At 40.4% G+C, this 19,873-nt stretch overlaps 1 long non-coding RNA gene across 1 annotated transcript in view; it reads left to right on the plus strand.

The window, feature by feature from the left end:
• LOC140705408 (uncharacterized) overlaps positions 1–19,873 on the plus strand; it is a 48,864-nt gene that overhangs the window by 23,847 nt on the left and 5,144 nt on the right. The window contains exon 2 of the long non-coding RNA XR_013542905.1: positions 6,661–6,733. This is a non-coding gene — a long non-coding RNA (uncharacterized LOC140705408). The remainder of the gene's footprint in view (positions 1–6,660; positions 6,734–19,873) is intronic.

The raw sequence follows: 19,873 nt of genomic DNA on the forward strand, positions 1-19,873 counted from the left end.
ATTATAGCTACCAGCTTTGCCACGATCTTCGATTTATGTTGAATCCATTAGGATCGACCTCAACATGGAGGAGATTTTTGTTCTTGTTTTTTCTCTACCATATCTACACTTCGGCAGGAAAAGATGCTTTCCAAATTCCAATCCATCTCGTGTCGAGGCCCATTATGATCAAGCATGACCGGTCCCGGCTTCGAATTGACTATCTGCCAATTCTGGGCATAAGCTCGGATCTCACTCCTTGAACAAATCTCCATCCAATATGATGTGATCCATTATCATCCTCTGTCACCTTCAGTGTGCTTCTTTTCATTTGCACAGGTCACTTCTCGGTTCACCGCATCCCGTCAATTGGGAATGTAGGAACCGCCTTTTCCAGACCCGGCCATCACTTAGCTGAGCACTTACACTTCAATCACTTCTGCTCCATGTGGCCAACTATCAATCACGATAGGCACCTACCTAGAGCAATTATGGTTTAAGATTCTACCTCACTTGGAATCCATTAAAACAGCTTAGAAATTCTCACTCTGAGACCATGACTCTAGCAAAGCAACACAGGATTGCTGCTAGACACGCAAAGAGCTTCAGCTGCTGTCGCATCCTTAGTATCTATAGAAGGCTCGCCTAGTCAGGATCCACTGGCTCATCAAGAAGGCAAAGGACAGAATTGAATGTCTTCCATTACATGGTACCAGTCTCTTCAGTCTTAGACTGGTGACACTAGAAATTTTTTTTTACACAGAATAGGAAAACAGCTAAATTATATATGGGCCAACAGCCCTTTCGTCCTTCTTTCGGTTCTACCCATAGTCCATTCAACTATATCTGGAGTTTCAGCCTCCCAGACATTTCGGTTCATAAAAAATATCACCACATCTCTCAAGGTTACATTATATAATTGTCTTTGTTCCTCTTTGAGTAACGTTAGACTTACTCTTTTGTCTATATCCTCCAGGAAGAGACCTCTGCCTCCTGAACAAACATGCCATATTCCAAGTTCCTACATCTGGCTTATGCAATGGCTTCTACTTCTGTGCTATCATATACATAGAAAGGACAGAGGCATCCGTCCCGTCCTTGGTCTCAGAAATCTTTTCATGTGTATTCTACCGTAGGTTTCAGATTCCACCCTCAACACTATTATCTAATCAGTAATTCCTAAGGTTTCACTACCATTTGATTTTTCAACATCTGCAAGGTCTTTCAGATGGTACAGGACATCAGTTTGATAATAACCTTCCCCTGCAAAATATGGACATCTACCTGTACTGGTACTATGGCGTATATTTTTCTTTTTTTAAAAAAAAAATACTACCAAACATCTCCCCAGATTTATGACCTCCACGGCTTCAGTGCTAAAGCAATACAGACTCGGCCTCGAACCACTCCAATAGTGGTATCTTTTGCTGTTTGACCAAGTAGAGGATCCCTAATCCAAGTAACTGCAGGTTTGGTTCTGTCACCGTTGGGAAGTACCGACCTTCGATGTATTCACTGGGGTCCGTACGCCGACTACAGGTTTTATTGCTCCTGTGCAGGTGCGGATGGAAACACTGTCGGGGACATTTTCATATGGCAGTGGACAGGGAATCTGCCATAACTCTTCCCTCCGATACCTTTTATTCTATGGATTTTCCATCACCATAATTCCTAATCAAACATGATCCAAATACCTCTTTGATGACCAAGGTAGTCCTAGTTCGCCTGTCTCAGATCGATATAGACAGGCACATGTGAGTTCCCTCTGGTGACTTACCTCCTATCTTTGGAGGGAAGGATGGTCTACCATCCGCATCTATTGGCCATGAACTTGCCAACCTGGAAAATACTCCCACTTTGGCATCAGTGCTCGATCGAGCTCGAAAACCATAAACTCGATGTCGATTTGTAAATAAATGAAATCTTTATTAAATATAATGAAACAAAGAACTACCTTACCAACTTTCTTTGAAACTGTTGCCTACTTGGCTTTCTATTTATGCTTTAAAATGTTGTATATCTGCTACTGCTGCCCATTAACCAGATGATTCTGGTACGTAGGACTTTTGTCTCATTCTAGGGTCAAACATCTTTTCACAGGACTCAGTACCACCTGTCCTCCATGTAAACGCATTGTTCCCCAATGGTCTACAGATCATTCTAAATTCACTCATGTGCCCGCCATTCGAGCCCATTTTCTCTTCAAATGCGAAATTACTTACTTTGAACAGCCTTCCTAGTGGCTGTCGTATCTGCCAAGGGAACATGGGAAATAGCTGGATTGTGATTCGATCCACCTTTTATTCAATTTTCCTGATAAAGTGACTTCCTACCTTAATGTCTCATTTTTGACCTATTCGACTAGTTTTCATGTTTATCTGTGCTTCATCTTACCATCATTCTTCAGATCACCATCATCTCCTCTAGAGCACATGCTCCACAATAATTATGTAAGACGCTCACCAGCATTTTGTCTGGACACTGCCAGAGCTTCTAAACAGATGACAGGCTCTTTTTATGCTTTCATTCTTTTCATTTCAAAAGTCCAGTTTCATCCTATCCATCTCTAGATCGATGGTCCACACTGTATTTAGCCTCGCTCCATGGAGTGCTGTCTACCTTGGCTGCATCCAGAGTAGAATCGAGATTCTTGACATTACCGTGCAGCAATATGATCCATGCCATCTACCTTTGTGGGGCACTACTGGCTACATGTAGGTACACGCAGTAACACTGGATTTGGCAGAAATGTGTTGGCATCCTTCCTACCGTGACGTCCCACCTGCCAATAAGTAAGCTTGCCAGTCACCCATATGTGTGTATTCACAGAGGCCACGAAGAAGAAAGAAAGGTTACTTACCTGTAACCATGGTTCTTCGAGTGGACCTCTGTGAATTCACACTACCCGCCCATCCTCCCCTCTGTCTGTCACGGGTATCTTATTGTTGTATAACTCTCGTGCCCGGCGGACAAATTGCAGGAACTGAGGGGAATCTTGGGTGGGAGGAGCTTGTGCCTCATGGGGGATCATACCATAAAATTGTTACTTTTAGCTCTGGAATGCTCCGAGAATGTCAGCGCAGGCGCAGACTAAACCCATATGTGTGAATTCACAGAGGTCCACTCGAAGAACCATGGTTACAGGTAAGTAACCTTTCTTTCACTCACTACTCAGCTTGTGTGATCAGACACTTCAGTTGCATGGATTGCTTCATCTCTCAAAAGCCAAAACAGGAACTCAGAAACTTGAACAGGTGCAGAATGCAGCGGCCAGGTTTGATCACATTTCCCTAGTACTGGCTTGACTGCACTGGCATCCTGCCCCTTTCCAGGGTTTGGTTTTAACCTAGAAAGCCCATAATGGTTTGAGACCCTGCTACTTGTTGAAGCATCTTTCCCACAAAACCTCAGCCCATGCCACCCAGTACTCACAGACATTGCCAAAAGAGGCAAATAAGACCTCTACGAGAAATTAAGCTTGTGCCCCTCCCTCCCAATTTTCAAGAAAATGTTAATTTCCATACTTTTAAAAGACTTTTAAAGATGTCTCCCCTCTGGGTTATGAGTCGCTGGTCCTGTTATCATTTAGGTGTTAGTTAGGTTCTGGTTTCTAGTTTAATTTTTATTTGTGTTGTCAATGGATGTTGATTTGGTGGCATTGATTTGGTGGCATTAAATTTTGGCATTTAATTTTAATTTATATTTTCAACCACCTAGAAAAGTGCTTGTCACTAAGTCAGGTGGGAAAGAAAGAAAGAAAGAAAGAAGGAAAGAAAGAAAGAAAGAAAGAAAGAAAGAAAGGTAGCTTCTTTGCCCTTCCTCCCAGATGGGGCAAGATGAGAATCTTGTGTCTTACGCCAGAGGCAGGATTTGGGAGGGCAGTATATAGCTGTGCTCCTCCTCCTCCAGTGCTGGAGGGAAGGATATACTGGGGCCTTCCCTCTGCCAACAAGAGGGGGCTTACAGGCCCGGGGGTGGTTGTATTAGGTGCTGGCCAGTTTCATGTTGTCCAAGGGACCATGCGACAATGGGGTGTGGGACTTGCCCGAATGTGGTTGGGGAGGGGGTCCTGTGAGACTTTCAGCCTTAAACTTGATCCTGCACTACCATAGCCCCTCTGCTTGGGAACAATAAGAGTTAAAGTTACCTGTTCAACAAAATGTGGTCGTAATTAATAAAACACCTGTGTCTTGCCTTTTTATTCGGGGGGGGGGCAAAGAAAGAAAGACACAAAACAGCCATTTTGATACAAATTTCAGAAAACTGTGGGATCCTGCCTGCTTTTGTGTGAACTAGAAAATCATATATTCACAACCTTTTCCTGTCTTCATCAAAAATGCAAAATGAAAGTAAGAAAGATTTTCTCAATAGTAATTTATCACAATCAATACATTAATTACTGGTACAACTCCATGCCTAGAACATATTTCATTGTTCTGAGATTTTCTAAAGTGAGCTTTCAGGAAGCATTAATGAGCAAGGATTTTTGAAGGGAGAAAGGGAAGAAGAAGAAATAGGGGTTGGAGAGTCAGGATTTCACGATTAAGGGGGAATTTCCAATCTCAAAAATGTAAGCAAGCTTTTTGGCATATAAAGGAAACATTGCATCAAAAAGAGGATTGGTAATGCAGAAAACAGATAACCTTTATAGAGGCATAGTTCTTAAGTGCACTTACTGCAAAATAGTCAGCGCTTTATGACTGTGACATTTTACCCAAGGGAGCCTGTCAACAAAGAAACTCAATTTGTAGACATCTACTAATTGGCAACACATTTTTGGCACATTGACAATATCTTTCACTCATTCGCAATATCACTAACATAAATATGGAGAGTATTATTCCGTAGAAAACTGAACCTTCCCACTTCCAGGAGTAGATCAGAGCCCTTGTGCACACTTGACATGAAGCAGTGGTCTTCCTGATGATGGTGCCGCAGTTGTGGAATGGCATCAGGTTAATTATTGTCTAGATCAGCCATTCTTAAACTCTTTTTTGGCCATGGCCATAAACGCTATATGAAAGAAATAAAGACTCAGTCAGGATTACAGTAATAGCATAGCAAACTGTATAGGGTGGTGTGTGAAAAATTGTTTCCAGTCCATGGCCCCCTTCAAAGGTGCCATGGGCCCTCAGGGGGCTCACAGCCCCCCCTTTGAGAGTGGCTGGACTAGATAATTGCACCCTATGTTTTGGCAGGATGCGAGCAACTGACTTTTGATGGGAAAGATAAAGCTTGCTGCCACTCAGTTGTCATTTATGGTGGAAGAAAGGTGAGCAGTGAAGATGTAAGACCTCTACTCAATGTCTACTTCCTTTTTGGGACTTCTGCCCATCATGTATTCTCTTGCCCCATTTTTAGCAAAGCTTTAGCATGGCATGTTGCAGGAAAATTTAGCCATGCCCCTCTGCATCTGTGCTCAATGAGCAAAAGGATAGAAGCCCAAAAGCACAAGTAAGTGAGGTCTTTCAAAAGCTTTATTCCATTTATGAATGGCACAAACACTGAAACAGAGCAAGTAGTAAATACAAAAATGTCATGCCATTACATCCAGTAATATGTCTTTTTCAAAATAATAGTTACTCTTTACACGTGAGCAGTCCCTTTGGATCAAACTTATTACTGCTGCAACATCAAATTTGTTACATCAAATTTGTTAAATCAGTTAGGCAGTTGGCAATGTTGGCCTTGTTCCAAAACTTTGAAAATGTTGAAGTTTGCTAACATGCTGTATAAGGTTGAGGGGGTATTTTGTATTAATTTCCACTGTGTAGTGGAAGTCTTTTTGGCTATTCCATCCCAAACTAGCTGGGAAGATAAGGTTTGTGTTTTTCTGGGTGTCGACACCTTAACTCAATTTGATCATATGTAGTTGATCTGTGTTTATACGTTGTAGGATAATTTGGCGATTTGACTTAATCATGTCATGTGTTTTTACTTTGGTTTCAGGTTAAAGTGGTAGGTTTGTATGCACATTCTCTTAGGGGATAGGGTACATAAGCACCCACGGACACTTCAGTGGTGCTTAGTGGTTTCCAGGACTTTCAGCTGTGGGACCCAGCCACCGAACTGATATCACCTTTGAGACTTCCTTTTCCAACCCATTCAAAGTTTTTGGTCATCTAGTGGTGGAATTGGGGGAGGTCCCCTACACTACCAATAGTGAGGGTCAAGGATACATCAATCTAATTTTATTTATTTTATTTATTTATTTAATTGATTTCTACCCCGCTCCTCTAGACGAGTCTACTCGGGGTGGCTTATTTATTTAACCATCTAAGGTTGTTATACAATCTGGATCTGAAGGCCTTGCTCATTAGATTTTATGGAGTCATAAAATAATGTGCTGTCAAGGCAGTTCTGACTTGTGGTGACCCTTTTCAGGGTTTTCCTTGTAGAATATACTCAGAATTGGGAAACCTCATCTTTTGGGGGTTTCCTGGGATTGTGCAGTTTGCCCAAGGCCACACAGTGTGACTCCACTCACAGGAGGCAAAATGGGGAAAAGAACTCCCAACCTCTGGCACCACAGCAGATACCTACATCACTGAGCTAACCAGCCAGCAAAGAATCATAAATCATGAATTAATTTCTGAATTTCTGGACAGTTGTGCTTTGTCAGTATGTTTAAATAAATTTGACTCTTCTTAAATCAATTTCTTGTGTCTCATCCCTTTACAGAGTCTTCTGTCTGCAGTGGCTCCTGGCAAAGACCTTTCTTTTAAATCCCTGAGGCGATCAAAGTTTCTTCCAGGTGATTTGTTTTGTGCTTCTGCTCTTTTAACATAGTTTGACCAGTGTGCTATTTGCTTGCACAATTGTATGTATAAGGGCAATGTCACAAGCATTCCCAGTCTCCGGCAGACTCTGCTTAATGTAACTGGCTGCACTTTGGTTGCAAAATCAGTTACACAGCTGATCGTGCATGAGATAGCACACTGCAGGACAAACACTGTTGCATAGTTGCCTTTACACACATTTCTTTCTAAGCTTGAGATAGGGTTTTTAGTTTTCAATTTTTATTTTTGCAATTTTTGCAGAACCCAGCTAAAGAAGGAAATTAAAAACTTCAGGATCCAAGAAACACAGAGAGACAATAACAAGAGAGAAGGAATGTGGTACAAACCTGTATATACATGTCATATTGGGTTGTACCCTATTCAATATTTACTTCAATGAAACTCTAAGAGGTTGCTCTATTGATTGATTGAGGTGCTGTTTTGTGTCTAGTTGTGTATGACCAGCATCTCATCAGGTCACCATGGCAACATCTACTGCTTAAACTCTACATATCAGTAACTATTAAACAGGATACTGACCATTAAAGTCAGTGGGATTATGTCTAGGTAATGTTGCACTCTCCAGTAATGTTGTATAGGATGGCAGATTACATTTTAGTGGGATAAAATACTGTTCCAGCACTGCACAAAGGTTATACCACATCACATGTTTTCAAGATGTTTGAAATAGACAGCGTGAATAATAAGAAACACATTATTTCAGAAACATTGTCTGTTCAATGGCTGTTGTAATGAGACTTCAGCTCTCATCATAATTATAAAGTATATTACTATGCAAAATTCGTTGATGAATCCTGCACCAGTGATCCATAACAATGCAAAGAAGATTTAAATATTTATTCATTCTGTGATAAATAAATAATGTCGGTTACCATGCATTTATAAAAGATATATTAAATGAACCAAAGCAAATTATTGAAAGATACCACCAATTTCCAGCTAGGGCACAATTAGCATTTAATTTGTTGGCCATAGAAGCAAATACATAATTATTATGTTAAGAATTGCTAGATGCCAAAGTATACCTCAAAAGTAATTCAAGATTAATTAGTTGCTGATAAAATTGAGATCAGCTTCTCTCTAGAGTGAAAATAAGGTTTTCTATCATTAAATTTTTCTTTTTCTTTTTTGCCTCAACCAAGAATTAATTTTAAGTATATTTTACAGACAATGCAGGGCAGCAAATTTTAATCAGTATGCATGTTTAATCTTTGCGATAGTGCATTCAATTATTTATTTACCTGAAATAAATACCAGTGGGACAAATTTAAGTGCATTCTTTTCTCCTATGCTTAGAGTATGTTTATTTTTATTTTAATTGGAAGAGAGAGAAAATATTTGCACATAGCAGTAAAAAATTTTGTGAAAAACTTCATTGTTATTTATTCATTTGCCGCTTCAGTGCCAAAATGTCTTTGCCTATCTAAAAATCTTAGGTTGAGCTGCACATTACTTTATAAATACAGCTAGAAGCTAGAATCTTTTCTTAAAAAGTAAAGGTAAAGTTTCCCCTTGACAATTTTTGTCCAGTCGTGTTCGACTCTAGGGAGTGGTGCTCATCCTCGTTTCCAAGCCATAGAGCCAGCGTTTGTTCAAAGACAATCTTCCGTGGTCACATGGCCAGTGCGACTTAGACACGGAACACTGTTACCTTCCCACTGAGGTGGTCCCTATTGATTTACTTGCATTTGCATGCTTTCGAACTGCTAGGTTGGCGGGAGCTGGGACAAGTGACAGGCGCTCACTCCGTCACGTGGATTCGATCTTACAACTGCTTGGTCTTCTGACCCTGCAACACAGGCTTCTGTGGTTTAGCCCACAGCGCCACCACATCCCTAATTCAGTGGCCGATAGGGTGGTGGAAATACAGTTCACTTCTTTAATGTGTTGTGTGTTTGTTTATTGTTGTTTTTCTTTATATCACAATTCTGGAAAAGTAAATTGAAGTATAAAATGCTTAATTTGACAGTCACTAGGGAAAGCTACTGAGTGCATGCTTTGTTTTGTTGTTATGAGGTTGGAAGTGACTTACAGCAACTCAGGTGAACCAATGCAGATTGGAATTATAATTGGGAGAGAAAGTGGGACTTTGGCTGTCTCCTGTCTGAGTGACCTGTGCAATGAAAAGGAAACCTCATCTATACTGTCTGCGACTTTAACCACCAGCTGTGACTATGGCAAATTTCAGGAGTGGGTGCAAGGTGGTAGATTCTGTCTACTACATTTCTGTTGATATACCATCCTTTTCTATGAGTTGAGAGATCGGAGGGCAAAAACTATTCCTTAGAGACCAGATATGGCCTTGAAGTTGTTATGAATCCATATTCTAAACAGATGAAGTGTGGCATATTCACTATGCATCAACAGAAAGGGTAGATTTCTTATTTAAAAACTAGCAGTCCTATTTTTAATTGGAGTGAATCTGAGCCCTTCACAAATCTAAAACCTATGAAGTTTCTATAGAGGATGAAATCATAATGATTTCAATCTCTATAGAATGATATCTATATATCATTCTAGAGAAAATTCATTATATATATAGGTCACTATAGCGAAATGCCAGGTGATGTCATTCCTGCCTGTCCATCACAGAAGCTCAAAAGGGAGGAGCCAAGGATAGGGCAGGAGGGGCAGAGTCAGAGAGAAAGAGAGTTAGACAGTTAGAAGGACAGTTAGTTAGAGAGAGACAGTTGGAGATGTGGAATGACAGTTAGAGTTTAGGAGAGGAGAGAGAAGGGGAGGGTTAGAGAATTGAGCTGAGAGTGTTAGGAGAGGGAATTGAAAAGGTTAAACAATATTGAACAAGCAGGAATGAAATTATAAGCACTATAAGAGAGATATTGATTATAAGTACATAGTAGTTTGGAATAAAAGTGATTGAATACCTAATCCAACCTGTGTTACTACCTGATACAGTTCATACGTGATTTATCTTTATGATTTACTTGACAATAAAAGAATATTTGTTAATTAAATCTCTGATTCCTAAGTCCAATAACCCTCAGTGTTGGCAGCACACACGTATAACATAATTTGGTATTAGGAGAATACCTGGTGGCAGTGTGAAGGAAAAGGGTGAGATCCTATGTGAGGGCCAAAATAAACAGGGGCCACAAAGTAGATCGCCACAGTCACTCTCTCTCTCTCTCTCTCTCTCTCTCTCTCTCTCTCTCTCTCTCTCTTTCTTTCTTTCTTTCTTTCTTTCTTTCTTTCTTTCTTTCTTTCTTTCTTTCTTTCTTTCTTTCTTTCTTTCTTTCTTTCTTTCTCTCTTTTTTTGCTGTTACAGAAGTAATGAATTGATTGTTAGCTGACCAATGAGAATAAATTCACAATAATCATTCCCCACCCCCGATTTCATACTTTCAGGGACTGCAAGACTAACTATTAATAAAAGTATGTGCTTATCTTCCCATCATTGTGACGGGAAAATTATTTCTTTTCTTTTTCTGAATCATTTACAAGTGAATGCTTGCCACTAAAAACATGCATATTTGAAAAGTGAATGCAGATCTGAGGGACCAATATCTTAAATCCTTAAAAACTGAGATCAAGAAAAATTCACATTTATTTACAGTTTTATTTCTGCTAACTGGCAAAGATTACTATATATCCTGTAGGACCACTACATTTGTTAAATAAGCCATGAAAAGATGAAACTTATTGCCTGCTTCACAACTTCTTCAAATTACCTTTTTGAGAATGCTTATTTTCTTATTTTATTACTATTATTTTATAATTTTTAATGTTATGATTTTTATACTTGTTTATCTGTACTTACATTAGATGTCAAATACTGTTTTTAAGATTATGCTCTTGTCTACAGCCTGACTGGCTATAAAGCAATATTCAATTCAATATTTTATTCAATGGGGAAAATGTTTAAAAATGCTTAATTTAATTCAGACACATAATAGTGTACCATAGGAAAATGTGCATAGCAAGTTACATGTGGGTTTCTCTGCAGGAAATGCTTAAAAAAGTGTTAGAACCTAGTATGGAAATTAGGCAAATGGAGAATGCTCTTGGAAGCTTAAGAAATGCAGACAAAAATAAAATTGACATACACAGAATCTGTGTATGTAAACATACACAAATTCTGCAGGTTATAAAACCTTCTGTTTTCCCAAGAGCAGGAATTATGCACAGGGTCAGACATAACATAAGAACATACTAGGAGTTTTGATTCTTCTTATGTTCCCTAAAAATGATTGAAAGGGATGACAGAATGAATGATTTAGGACTCAACCTGTTGCTTTATTTACATTTCAAAGTCAGTGATTTAATTAATAATATCACAGGACAGATTACTGGCAATTCACAGTATTCATGCAAAAGTCAATTATGCGATTGAGCTTTTAAGAGGAAAAAATTTGACGGCTGGAAGAATAAAAATGTACACTGCTTCACACAATCATTGTGTAATGATTGTCATCAGCCTAAGAGAAACTTTATCCAACATTCCTCAGAAGGCTCAGTAGTTAAGCTGTATGGCTGAGGAGCCAAAGATTAAGAGTTCGATTCCCCACTGTGCCTCCTTGACAGGAACTGGACTCAATGATCTGTAGGGCCCTGTCCAGCTTCTGCAGTTCAAAGGTCATTATTGTTACTATGAAGATATCATGTTTACATTTAGTGCCATATTTTTAAAATACAGAACTGGCTAGATCCATAACTGTCATTCCACTGACTAAACAACTTCCATCCATAGGTCTGGTTAGATGTGGGCATACCTCACTGTGCATGTTAGAAGCAAGCAGGCACTCTCCATTACTGGTACCTCCTGAGCTACCTTCAAGGACAGACCTAAATGCACAGCAGAAGTCAAGCTCCAAGAACACTAATGCATGGTTTAACTGCAATAAGATAATTGCTTTCCTAAAAGGGACAGGGCAGGGACAAAGGCTCTCCTGGCAATTGTAAAATATTTCTCCCAGAAATGCTATTGGTCCTCAGTACTGAATAAAAAGAAAAGAAATTCTAAAATATTGCAAATGAAGGTAGTAGGGAAAACAAGATCTGCAGAGTCTCACAATTCTTAGAGTGCCTGGAATATCCTTGTTACCTATTTGTTGTAGTAATTACAGACAATTGTTTTCAAGGAGTTTTTCTTTTCAGAGACAGCATGTTTTCCACGCAGTGTTCTATTATCAGAAACCTGCAATTTTCTTTGCAGTCAAGAACATTATTTGGGCCTCTTCATGCTCCCTGGAATCTGATTGTATGACCATCAATAGACAGGTGCCAATTATATGGTGCCCCTAACATTGCAAGTGTCCAGTGTTGTTGCCCTTTTTTTCCCTACACACATCCTGTCAAAATGTTTTCACTTCTTTTCATTCTGTTTGTTTTTAAATCCCAAGTATTCCTTTGTTGAATCAGTTAAATACAATATCCATAATGTAAACATGTAGTGAAAGGGTGGGAATGTAGTGAGTACGAAAGCGTTAAAACTTATTGAACTTCAATTCTCTTTCTCTCCTTTTCTTTCTCTCACCTAGGTTTTCAGGTGTGTAAAATTTTCTTTTGAGTACAAAAGCTGATGTTTCTCTAGATTTGAACAATAGCAAGCTTCTGTTCAGCTATCCTCTAAGGCAAAATGGAATATTGTATGCTTTGGGACTGGATCTGATCTAGAGAAGAGTAGTACTAAAATTAAGTGGTTCACAGTACTATTTGTGAATGGGCTGTGGTGCTCAGAGGTTGAGGGATTAAGGGATGCAAACTTGATCAAACTGCACTCCAAACAATGACCTGAGGGACCGGTGATTTTCCATAATGACAAAAAAGCAGCAAAGAAAATTGTAGTTGGACATCCAAATTCATATCTGAACATTAGGCTTTCCCTCCCACAGTATTGCATTATCAGTAGTGGGTTTTGTTTTATGATACAATTGATGGCAGAATTACTGTGGGTGCCCTCCTCCACTGCAAAGCTAGCCTCCTTATCCTCTAGTGCTGTAATTTCTACTCATTTCTATTTGCAGAGCTCACAGTGGTTTGTATATTTGACCTTTGATAGCTTTCTTCCCTTGCAGTAGGAGAATGCCTCTGGAGTGGAAGGATCAGACAACAGGTGCTGTTGTTTCCAAGGAGACTCCCAAATATATTCCCATTCTCCAAAAGTACCAGCATGAGGTGATATGAACATCATTGTATGATGTTGATTATATGACTTTTTCAATAGTCTGCAAGTGTCAACCAATAACAAAAGGACCCTTGTCAGGGCCAAAGCTAACATTAATCTTTATTAATATAAAGCGGTTGTTAACACCAAAAGAGCTACTGCATTAACTTTGTCAGACATACAATTGTAATATATTTTGTATTCAAGGAATATGTAGAGACAGCCACTCAAAATACCTGGAATGAGATTTGCACCTAACAAACCTCATAGACAATATGGAAGCCTGACCTTCAAATATCGTTTCCTGATCTCACAAAACAGGATGACCTAGATATTACAACAATGAAACTAAATAATAGCACTGTATATATTTATAAACCACCTAAAGCAAACTTTCCCTTTAAATCCCCTGGCAAAAAACAAAATTGATCATTGGTAGAACATCTTCTAAGACAATGGTCCCCAACCTTGGGCCTCCAGATGTTCTTGGACTATAACTCCCAGAAGCCTTTACCACCATCTCTGCTGGTCAGAATTTCTGGGAGTTGAAGTCCAAGAACATCTGGAGGCCCAAGGTTGGGGACCACTGGTGTAGGGGAGGTATCAGCACTAAGTGCTTAAAGCTGTGAAAGTTTCTGAAACAGCTCTGCTCGAGGGCAGATTAACCCATTAGTGTGTATTCACAGAGGTCACAAAGGAGAACTCTAGCAAGCATTGGCCATTTTCCTTCATCTTCCCAATGCCAAAACAGCCTAGATATGCAGGCCAGGAATTGTGATCAGGAGCAACTCTAGCGTTAAAGTCTCCGAGAATGAACAGTGTCTTTCTCTCTCAGGGATTTTCTTGACAGTAGCTGCCAGATCATCATAGAATTTGTCTTTGACTTCTGCTGTAGATGACAGTGTCAGTGCATATGCACTAATAGGGGTAACCAGTCCTGCTGATGAGTGGAGCTGCAGTTTTTGTTTGTTCAGTCGTTTAGTCGTGTCCGACTCTTCGTGACCCCATGGACCAGAGCACGCCAGGCCCTCCTATCCTCCACTGCCTCCCGGAGTTGTGTCAAATTCATGTTGGTTGCTTCGATGACACTGTCCAACCATCTCATCCTCGGTTGTCCCCTTCTCCTCTTGCCTTCACACTTTCCCAACATCAAAGTCTTTTCCAAGGAGTCTTCTCTTCTCATGAGATGGCCAAAGTACTGGAGCCTCAGCTTCAGGATCTGTCCTTCCAATGAGCACGCGGGGTTGATTTCCTTTAGAATTGATAGGTTTGTTCTCTTTGCAGTCCAGGGAACTCTCAAGAGTCTCCTCCAGCACCACAATTCAAAGGCATCAATTCTTCAGCGGTCAGCTTTCTTTATGGTCCAGCTCTCACTTCCACACAACACTACAGGAAAAACCATAGCTTTGACTATTCGGACTTTTGTTGGCAAGGTGATGTCTCTGCTTTTTAAGATGCTGTCAAGGTTTGTCATTGCTTTCCTCTCAAGAAGCAGGCGTCTTTTAATTTCAGGGCTGCTGTCTCCATCTGCAGTGATCATGGAGCCCAAGAAAGTCAAATCTGTCCCTGCCTCCATATCTTCCCCTTCTATTTCCCAGGAGGTGATGGGACCAGTGGCCATGATCTTAGTTTTTTTGATGTTGAGTTTCAGACCGTTTTTTGCACTCTCGTCTTTCACCCTCATTACAAGGTTCTTTAGTTCCTCCTCACTTTCCGCCATCAGAGTGGTATCATCTGCATATCGGAGGTTGTTGATATTTCTTCCTGCAATCTTAATTCCAGCTTGGGATTCCTCCAGTCCAGCCTTCCACATGATGTATTCTGCATATAAGTTAAATAAGCAGGGTGACAGTATACAGCCTTGTCGTACTCCTTTCCCAATTTTGAACCAATCCGTTGTTCCATATCCAGTTCTAACTGTTGCTTCCTGTCCCACATATAGGTTTCTCAGGAGATGGATAAGGTGGTCAGGCACGCCCATTTCTTTTAGGACTTGCCATAGTTTGCTGTGGTCCACACAGTCAAAGGCTTTTGCATAGTCAATGAAGCAGAAGTAGATGTTTTTCTGGAACTCTCTGGCTTTCTCCATAATCCAGCGCATGTTGGCAATTTGGTCTCGAGTTCCTCTGCCCCTTCGGAATCCCGCTTGTACTTCTGGGAGTTCTCGGTCCACATACTGCTGAAGCCTACCTTGTATGATTTTGAGCATAACCTTGCTGGCGTGTGAGATGAGTGCAATTGTCCGGTAGTTGGAGCATTCTTTGGCACTGCCCTTCTTTGGTATTGGGATGTAGACTGATCTTTTCCAGTCCTCTGGCCACTGTTGAGTTTTCCAAACTTGTTGGCATATTGAATGTAGCACCTTAACAGCATCATCCTTTAAGATTTTAAATAGTTCGACTGGAATGCCATCACCTCCACTGGCCTTGTTGTTAGCCAGGCTTTCTAAGGCCCACTTGACCTCACTCTCCAGGATGTCTGGCTCTAGGTCAGCAACTATATTGTCTGGGTTGTCCGGGATATCCAAAACTTTCTGATATAATTCCTCTGTGTATTCTTGCCACCTCTTCTTGATGTCTTCTGCTTCTGTGAGGTCCCTTCCATTTTTGTCCTTTATCATGTCCATCTTTGCACAAAATTTCCCTCTAATATCTCCAATTTTCCTGAACAGATCTCTGGTTTTTCCTTTTCTGTTATTTTCCTCTATTTCTTTGCATTGTTCATTTAAGAAGGCCCTCTTGTCTCTCCTTGCTATTCTTTGGAAGTCTGCATTCAATTTTCTGTAACTTTCCCTATCTCCCCTGCATTTTGTTTCCCTTCTCTTTCCTGCTATTTGTAAGGCCTCGTTGGACAGCCACTTTGCTTTCTTGCATTTCCTTTTCTTTGGGATGGTTTTTGTTGCTGCCTCCTGTACAATGTTACGAGCCTCTATCCAAAGTTCTTCAGGCACTCTGTCCAAAAAATCTAGTTCCTTAAATCTGTTCTTCACTTCTACTGTGTATTCGTAAGGGATTTGGTTTAGATTATACCTGAGTGGCCCAGTGGTTTTTCCTACTCTCTTCAGTTTAAGCTTGAATTTTGCTATGAGAAGCTGATGATCAGAGCCACAATCAGCTCCAGGTCTTGTTTTTGCTGTCTGTATAGAGCTTCTCCATCTTTGGCTGCAGAGAATATAGTCAATCTGATTTCGATGTTGCCCATCTGGTGATTTCCATGTGTAGAGTCGCCTCTTGTGTTGTTGGAAAAGGGTGTTTGTGATGACAGGATTATTTCACTCCTCGCAATAGGTGGAACAATGGATCTCAGCAGAGTATTTCTGACTGCAAAACCAACACCATATTCCCTGGTCTCATTCAATGGTTTTCCCTGCCAGAAGAATGAGATTTTTTTTTTCTTTGACAGATCTCATGCCTGGCAATCTTGTGTCTTGCAGGGCAACAATATCCATCTGCAGCCTACTCCTTTCCCTGTTGATAACAGCTGTCTTGCATACGTCACCTATTTCCTGCAGGTCATCAGAAAAGCTAGGGGTCATTGTCCGAACATTCCAGGTGCTCAACATTAGGACAGAAGTTTTCTTGTGATTATTGCATGGTGCAGAGTTATCAATCTGCTTGTTGGCTTTTACTCTAAACCCCATGCACCCTGTGAGGTTAACAGACCATGACGAGTCAGCACCTTACTGGCTGGGGGCTGCCCAGCTTAAGGTGGGCGGTAGCTACCTAGTGAGGTGTAATGACCTCTCCCACCATCAAAAGTAGCCCCTTTGCTCTACACCAATCAAGCAAAGATTTATAACCCATAACTGCTACTTCTTGTGTTATTTCAATGCTGTATGTGAAGCTGGAGTGTCCTCTCCAGAGCATGAAGACTGTGTAAAATAATATGTAGGACAGACTGTTACCCAAGCAGCAAATCCCCCCTCTCCACATCACTGAAATAGTCCAAGGGAAAGGCAAGAGCCAATACAACTGGTTCCAGTGATGTTGCAGGAGTTGCCAGAACATCATGAACTGCCTCCAGGACTCCAGCTCAGGATTTTGCCTCAAGGTTAACTCCTGAAGCCTTTTCCATCCATGGATATAGAAACAAGGCAGTGGAGGTTTGAAATTGGAGTTTTCCTTCTCCTAGATAGGCTGCCTTCCAAGGCTGATGAGCCCCACCTGCCCAGGTGCATAGATTACCGTGCTTTGGCAAGGAAATGAGTATAAAAGGGGTGGAAAAGGAAAGGGGGTGGAAATGATATTAGAATGTGTGAAGAAGGAAAGGGGGAGGAAAGAAGTTTAGAAGGGGTGGAAAAGGAAAGGCGGGGAAAGGAGTTTTGAAGCAGTCACTACTAAAAAGATGTGGGGTTCAGTTACCTAGATGCCAAAGAGGATTAATTAATTAACTTTGTAGTCATTGTTATTAAATCAAAAGAAAGACAATGTCTGAATTTCCCTTGTGATATTGTCTTCTCCTTAAGTGAATAGATGAGAAGAAAAAACTACAGTCCATCCTACATAATACTATTTCTGCTCTGGCACATTAGAGTAATATCTTCACATATTTTAAGATTGATCTATGTTCTGATTGACCACTGTGTCATTAGAGACCATAATACCCCTGAGGAGAAACCAAACAGGCAAAAGTGATGTCTTTTCCACTCCCATTGTCTGCTTCATTCCATGTAGTTTGGCTGGAAAGAAGACAAGAACACCCTCTCATTTGCAATGGTTCCTGGGTGTTACCAAACTGCTCCATGGAAGAGTAGTTCAGTGAGAGGTTCCCCCATAATGAGTAGTAAGATTATCCCATAGACCCCTGAGATGATTCCCAAGAAGCAATGCAACTGAGGAGATGCTGATATAGAGATAATACATTATGGTAGTAGAAAGATTTCTCTTTTGTTTTCTGGCTTCTCCTCTCCCAGTCCCAGAAGTCTGCCTGAGTGATTCTAGGCAATGTCTAGAACTGGAGGCCATAGAATTAATCTCAGCTCTAAAATTCAGTAGGTATGGCTTGTTCCAGCATGGCAAGGACTATGTTCTACTTGCCTGACATGTAGCTGCTAAACATGAAATGCTCTCAGGGAAACAGAAATGGCAGCACACATTAACAAATAAGGACTCAGAACCTGACTTTAAAAAGCTGAACACTCCACACCTCAAGCCTATATGGGGTGATCTGTCAGTGTTAGTGTCTTCAGTATTCTTCCTCCTACTCCCCAAAAATTCAAGTGTTTTTCATCTTTAACATAACTAATGTGAATGTGAAAGGACTGGTGTGCTTTTAAAATTGTGATTAATCTGACTGACAATGTTTTACAGTGGTGCCTCACTATACGATGATAATCCATTCCACTGAAATCGCTGTTTAGCAAAATCATTGTCTAGTGAAAAGCATTTCCCCATTGGAATGCATTGAAACCTGTTTAATGCGTTCCAATGGGGAAAAATCGCCGTTGTCTAGCGAAGATTGCCCATAGGAAAGCTGCTTTACAAACCGTCGATCAGCTGTTTAAATTGCTGTCTTGCGAAGCTTAGATCCTGAAAACACCTGTTTGCGAGCGCAGAGGGAGCTGTCAAAATCGTCATCTAGCGAAAATCGGTTTGCGAAGCAGGGACCAAACATTGTCCAGTGAAATTCCCCCATAGGAATCACTGTTTTGCAAATCGCTATAGCGATTGCAAAAAGACAACATCTAGCAAAAAAACCTGTCATGCGGGGTAACTCTCTAGCGAGGCACCACTGTATTTGCATTTTGATGTATTGTGCTTTTATCACATCTGTTTTGAAGTATGTTGTGAGCTGCTTTGAATCCCATACTTGGGCAAAAGTTGGTGGATACAATAGATAAATAAATTATTGGCAAAAATGCATTGAAAGGAATTCTTTCTTAGCTCTGTAACAATGGAGCAAACCCTAGAGACTCTGGGTAATGTACAGAATAGACCTAGGGAAACATCTATTATTTTACAGCTGGATTCACATATGCCCTCTGTGCTAGTAAGTTTTCCTTATACTTAAATTGCATGTGTTAACTTTTTTGAAAACTAAGTTACCAGTGCTTTACTGTTTGATATCTTTTCCAGGATGAAAATAAAGGGAAAAAAAGCCTACTCCTACCTCCCATCAAATCTGCCAGTGGGGAACTCAGCCAGTGTTTTGTGTTAAATATGGGATAGGTGTATGAAGAGACTGATGTGCTCATTTAATGCCAAATGAAGGTTTAGCCAGTAGCTTTTATTAAATCAGGCTAATGAATATGCTCAAAGAACCAGAGACCTGGAGACTTGAAGGGAAAGGTTAGAAAGTAACTTTAAATAATTCAGCATGAATACATTCTTTCGGAGAGAGTGTTTGATAATAGTAATAGAGTAGATCATTTGTACAGAAGGATTGATGCAGATGAAAGCAGATTTCAGGCCAGTTTCCAAGTAATGGATTAGACAATTTCTTTTTATATCAGTAGAGCAGTAACAGAACTTTTGTGTGAGCCATCTGCGATCCATACATTCTTTCAAGTATACCTGCCATATGAGATTCAAGAGCATTCAGTGAAATTAAATTGCACTGTTCTGGAACTCAAACAAGTTACCGTGTTGTGCCTCTTTGCTCTTCATTGGCAAATTACAGGCCTATGAATAAACATGGCTGAAGACGCATGCAGATATGCTAACAATAAAACATGAATATTTTAACACCCACTGGTGCAAATTATACATAGGAGCACCTGCCGTTGATGGCATAAAATCTCTCTCTCTCTCTCTCTCTCTCTCTCTCTCTCTCTTGTATCTATTCTTGTCAAATCTCCAACTTGGTAAGCGCTGTCTGGCAAGCTGTCCACAAACAAATCAGTCTATATAGCTATACTGTTTTTGTGAAAGGCGTTTGGCTGAAATCCTGAACCTCATGTTGATTTTATGGTTGCTGAGGTTTTGGACATTTCCTTGGGGTAGCGCTAATTTTCCAAGTAAGAGGAGTGCTT

This window comes from Pogona vitticeps, chromosome 3 (genome assembly GCF_051106095.1).
Source record: "Pogona vitticeps strain Pit_001003342236 chromosome 3, PviZW2.1, whole genome shotgun sequence".
Classification (NCBI taxonomy): Eukaryota; Metazoa; Chordata; class Lepidosauria; order Squamata; family Agamidae; genus Pogona; species Pogona vitticeps.